Below are 6,338 nucleotides of genomic sequence, written 5' to 3'. Positions count from 1 at the left end.
GACACTATGTAACACTTCAATATTCTATGTTCAAATAGGTTCCAGAGGGGTAGCCGGGTTAGTCTGTATCCGCCAAAACAACGAGGAGTCCTTGTGGCCTCTTAGAGACTAACCAATGTATTGGAGCTAGAACCCACTTCATCAGAGGCCTGAAGTGAAAAATACAGTTAGCAGTATATATATATGCTGTAATATATATACGGTTTACTGTATTTTTCACTCCAGGCCTCCGATGAAGTGGGTTCTAGCCCATGAAAGCTTATGTTCAAATACATTTGTTAGTCCTTAAGGTGCCACAAGGACTCCTCGTTGTTTATGTTCAAATAGTTTTCTCAGGGCATGGTGTTGTCTTCCAATATATGGTACCCAGTCCTGTCACTCAGATCCCAGTCCACACGCAGGCTTGCACACCAGTGGGTGTTTCTGCAGGATACCTGCATACCAGAGGGTGAAGTCAACATTTTAGATTATTAGCGTCTGAAGGAGTCATCATCCAGACAGCAGAACTCCCAGTGAAGTCAATGGGCCAGTGATGAAATCAATGACCCATTGACTCCAATGGGACAGTTTGCACTATGTGCAAAGTTACCTTCATGTGCATGATTGAAAGGCCTTTGTGGCAGGCAGGGGTCAACTTTTACTCTATGGACAGCATCCAGCACAATGGGAACTCTGTCTTGGTTGTCTCACATGGACCATCAGCCTTGGGACAAAGTACTGGGCACTGCTGGGACCCCAGGGCTCACTGAAGTGCCTGTCTCCCCTCCCCTGGCTGGGGAAGTTGCTGTGTGTGACGTTTTTTGCTGGTGTTCCCTGGGTTTGATTCCCGCCTGCTGGCGAGGCTTTAGTGCCTGCCCTGGTGTCACAGGGCTAGAGAATGGGGAGTCCAGAGAGTCCAGAATGATTGGCAGGGAGGGGTTTTGCTCTTCTGCGTCACACACGCAGGGATGCAGGTTTCTTGCTTTCAGACATTTCTCAGAAATCAATTGTCTATTTTATACGGGGTCTCTGGTTCTGGGAATATCAAATCGCTGAACGATGGGGAGTTTGGGATTTTTTGAGTCTCTAATAAAATTTCTAACCAATGATGCTAACCAGCTCATTTTGAGGGAGAGTCACGCTGGGGAGCTGGGGGGGGCAGATCGGGCAGTGCAAGGGCGGATGACCTGTAACTGGGATAAAAGCCCGGTAAAAATAACCTCGGCTTCTCATTTCAAATGACCGCAGTTGAGCTTGCAGAGTCCCCTGAGAATAAAGCCCTAAAGGTCCTTGCGGCGTGTGCAGTGAACAGGTCAGCTGACCGCCTGGCTGAGTCCCTCCCAGGGACGCTAACACCTCTCAGCACAGGAGCTCACGGTGGGGGTTACGGTGACTTTTACACCATGTGCAATGAGAGCTGACGGGCGAGGGAGGCAGAGGGGTCTAGTGGTTAAAGTCAGGGCTCTGTGCCCAACTCTGCTGCTAACATGCTGTGGACTCTGACTTCTAAGCGTGGGAAAGATGCAGTTGGAAGCTACTTTTTCCCTTCTCCCTCGCTCATTGAACAAAGGGGCACTGCTGGGGAGGAAGGGCCTGAGCATTTAAAACCATACGAAAATCTTTCTTTACACAGCACCAAGCAAACCTCTGGAACTCACTGCCACCGGAGCTCGCTGAGACAAACAGGGCTGGAAGGAGGAGAAGGGAGCCACTTCTGGCCCCCTGTGGCAAGCTAGTCCTAACACTGCAGTGCCAGACCTCCAGGATGAGAGCACCACTCTGCTGGGAGAGAGAGAGTAGGGTTGCCTTTCAGAAGCTGGCAACCCCATATGGGCACCAGCTGGGGAGCAAGACGCCCATGGAGGTTTGCGTTGCATAGCATGCCTTGGCCATCCATGCCCAGAGAGGGATTTCGGTGCAGGGCTCTTCCCAGGTCTGCGTGAAATGGGGGAAGACATGGTGCTGTCAGGGATTGGACACTGTGCTAGATGATCCACTGGACAGAGCTCGTATTGAACTTCCTATGAGAAATCTGAGCAGGGCAGGGACTGGGCCATGCACCAAAATGAGCCGAGCATTTTGGTGCATTTTGCAGGGGAGAGATAGCTCAGTGGTTTGAGCATTGGCCTGCTAAACCCAGGGTTGCAAGTTCAATCCTTGAGGGGGACCATTTAGGGATCTGGGGCAAAAATCTGTCTGGGAATTAGTCCTGCTTTGAGCAGGGGGTTGGACTAGATGACCTCCTGAGGTCCCTTCCAACTCTGATATTCTATGATTCTATGTCCCTGACATGCCCCATGGAGAGAAATCAGGATTGGATGTTTCTCTGAGCTATTCTCAGCCAGAAGTGAGGAGCTGGATGCAGGAATTACTGGGTGGAATCATGTTATAAGGGAGGTCAGATCCTAACAATCCCTTGTGACTTTACAAACCTATCAACCTTCAGCTTCATGCTTCTCTATGGCTGGAGCCACCAGACACCTGCAAAGAGCACATGGGGGGTTAAACTCCATGGGCTGTGGGCAGCACGAGAGTTGTTTCACTCAGTTCGCTTCCTGGCTGCAGATTTTCTTGCCTACTCATACGTGTAAGCAAGAGCCAGCATGCAGCCTGGGATGTGAGTGACGGGGAGAACTGTGACATTACAGATGTTGGACCCCAGGGGTTTGATGCTCCTCTCACACCAGGGGAAATCAGAGCGACTCCAGGGAAGCAAAGTTCCAGTGGAGTTACAGGGGAAATGCCAGTGGTTAAAAAAATAAAGGAGTCGGGAGAGAATCCTGCACTGTTCCCCTTCACTGAGAGACACACTTGTGGCCATTGAGAAATGAAAAGTCTGAAAGTGATAAACCTATTTAACAAGTTGTAATTCTAGGTTCGAAGCAGTAGGTGGAAACCTTCCCGCAGGAGAGCTGGGAACACAGGCTGTCTGGATCTCTACTGGAAAATCAAAGCCTGCTCACTAGTCCCAGTTCACTAGTGATTCATCTTGTGCTTCAGAGTCTCACTAGACATCTGATGCTGACTAAACTTCACCAGGGTCCCCACTAAGAGAGATTTCATGTGGAGACGTGACTCCCTGTGTTTGTGTGGATCATATGCATGGCAGAGCTGCGCAGAATGCAGGGCTGCCTTTGTCAGAGCCCCGTTGGGAGCGGGGCAGTGTCTGTACAAGTTCAACAGGAGCCCCAAAGCCCTATTTCACAAACACATCCGGCAAAACAGGCCAGCCCAGATGTGGCTCCGCTCAGCTCTTGTGCTGAGCCACATTCAGATCTGAAACACCCGTGTGCATCAAGAGTCTAAAGGCTGGGAAGATGTCTGGCCTAAAGGCTCTATTAGACTGCCCTCTGCCTCTCGAGCATGGTCCGGGCTAGGAAATCGAATGGCACGTGAAAACGGTTGTCAGCAATCAGGTGAGCTGGATGGGGGAAGAACATGGGTTACCTGTAATTGTAGACCACGACAAACTGGGTTCATGATTCTATAGTCTTTAATTTCATGATCACATCTGATTTTTCCCACCGGTCCTTGCCTCATTCGGTGCACAGCAGTGGTGCTGGAACAGCTTTTGGAGTGGGGGTGCTGACCTACACCCCTCTTACCCCATCCACGCCCCTCACCACCCCCTAAAGCTGGGGCCAGGAGCAGGGATGTGGCTCTGGGAGAGGGGGGCATGGACAGGGGTAAGGCAGCGGAGGCTGGGCCCACGGCGAGTGGGGTGTAGGGCTGGTGGCCGGGGGGGGGGCAGTGGCCGAGCAGGACCCTGGGGCTGGCAGTGGAGCCCCCGGGCACAGGGTCGGTGGGCGTGACCCTGGGGCTGGCAGCAGAGCCCCAGGGCCCCGGAGGCCGGGACCGCACAGGCGGGCCAGCAGCCGAGAGGGACTCCAGGGCCAGCAGATGAAATTCAGTGTTGATAAATGTGAAGCAATGCACATTGGTAAACATAATCCCAATTATACATACAAAATGACGGGGTCTAAATTAGCTGTTACCGCTCAAGAAAGAGATCTTGGAGTCATTGTGGATAGTTCTCTGAAAACATCCACTCAGTGTGCAGTGGTGTCAAAAAAGCGAACAGAATGTTGGGAATCATTAGGAAAGGGGTAGATAATAAGACAGAAAATATCACATTGCCTCTATATAAATCCATGAATACTGTGTGCAGATATAGTTGCCCCATCTCAAAAAAGATATATTGGAATTGGAAAAGATTCAGAAAAGGGCAACAAACATGATTAGGGGTATGGAACAGCTTCCGTATGAGGAGAGATTAATAAGACTGGGACTTTTCAGCTTGGAAAAGAGACGACTAAAGGGGGATATGAGTAAGGTCTATAAAATCATGACTGGTGTAGATAAAGTAAATAAGGAAGTGTTATTTACTCCTTCTGGTAACACAAGAACTAGGGGTCACCCAATGAAATGAATAGGCAGCAGGTTTAAAACAAACAAAAGGAAGTATTTCTTCACACAACGCACAGTCAACCTGTGGAACTCCTTGTCAGAGGATGTTGTGAAGGCCAAGATTATAACAGGGTTCAAAAAAGAACTAGATACTTTCATAGAGGGTAGGTCCATCAATGGCTATTGGCCAGAATGGGCAGGGTGCAAAACCATGCTCTGAAGTGTCCCAGCCTCTGCCAGACGCTGGGAATGGGCAACAGGGGATGGATCACTTGATGATTCCCTGTTCTGTTCAGTCCCTCTGGGGCACCTGGCATTGGCCACTGTCGGAAGACAGGACACTGGCCGTTCTTATGACTGCAGGAAGGGAAGGTCTGTTCTAGCAGATAAGATAGTTGAATGTGACCCAGGAGAAGTGGGGTCTACCCCTGGTTCTGCCATATGTTCCTGTTGAAATTGGGCAAGTCACTTAAACCAGCATTTTCCACGGTGTGTGTGTCTCATTTCCTAGGTGCCCAGTGAGAGACACCTGTGGTCTAATTGTCAGGCGTGCTGAGCATTCAGATGTGTAACTGATGTCCATAAGAGAGGAAAAAATCAGGCCCTCTGTGGGCTTTTCGGAGACGGCCATGCAGCATGTCTACAGCCTGGCGTATGCTCCTGCAGGCGGCTCTGCGGCACTCCTGGGTTTATGCCATACGAGGAGCTCAGTCACACAGAATTAAGGCAATTTTGTTACATTACAGAGACTCTTTCTGTTGCCTGGAAAAGAGGCCTAGGCCAAGCGAAAAGAATAAAGGGCCACAGATCAATACAAAATACCGAATCCCCTTCTTAACAACCTAGCGCAGGGGGCGCACTCGTAAGCCTGGGCCTTTGGCCTCCACTTCGAACCCTACATCCCCTAACCCTGAAAACAATTAGGAAAAGGAAGCTGCAGTTTCTTCTCTTAAATCCAAATAAAAGCAAAACTCCCTTTAATAACTTTCGAAGGTTATTGCAAAAGCAGAGAGAGACTCATGAAAATATTTAAACCGTCAGGCGCCGGCCTGGCGTTTACCCTCGTACCAAGAGCCCTCCGTGCTTTTACAATACAAGTCGTGATTTCTCACAAATAGGTCCTCGACTGTGCTGTAAAAACTCTGCTGTTAAACCCACGTGCTCATGCACCCCCCGTGTCAGCGCTGAGAAACACGGTCCGTATAACCACCGCCGTAGCTTTGCAACTAACACCCGCTTCGTGCCTTGCCAGTGTCGATATGCCAGCTGGTTTACTTCCCATCAGCAAGCAGGGACTCCATGCTAGGGTGGATAAAATTCAAGCTGTAAATATTTCCCACACGGCCACAGTGTCTCTCATAAAAATTCTATTCAGCCCTGCCGTCAGCACTGGGGTTGTGCTGGTTGGATGGGACGGTTTTCCAAGGGGCCCCCATGTTTCAGGCACTGTACGGAGACTCTACGTTGGATTCTGCGACTGAGCAATCAGTCAGGCAGGTCAAAAAACTGGGGCTTTAAAGTCAGGCTCCTAAATCCATATTTCGGCAGCCCGAGGAGCAGGCAGATTTTCAGCAGTGCTGCGGGCAGCGCAGCTCCCCCTGGAGGCACTGGACTCTAGTGATCACCCAGCACTTTGTAAAATCTACCCATTTCTTTAGGGGCCTCCCCGGGGCCTTAGGAGCCAGTCACTCGAGTCACTTTTTTTACAAAAACATTTGGCTGTGGTAGCTGCAAAAGGGGTAGGGAGGTGCCCCATGGCCTCCCGTCACTAGGATTCTTTATGACTGAGATCTTCCCTGGTGAGTTTATTAAAGTTCATTGACAAGTCTCCGGAGTGGAACCGAGCCCCCCCATCTCACACTGACTTTAACAGAAACAGAGGGTGTTCAGCACCCCCCTGGATTGGCCCTGGGTGCTGATTTAGCTGGGCAGAACTCCCGTGCAGCCGGAGC

The sequence above is a fragment of the Trachemys scripta genome, chromosome 7, assembly GCF_013100865.1.
Source record: "Trachemys scripta elegans isolate TJP31775 chromosome 7, CAS_Tse_1.0, whole genome shotgun sequence".
NCBI lineage: Eukaryota > Metazoa > Chordata > Testudines > Emydidae > Trachemys > Trachemys scripta.
Note: the sequence above shows the minus strand (reverse complement) of the source record.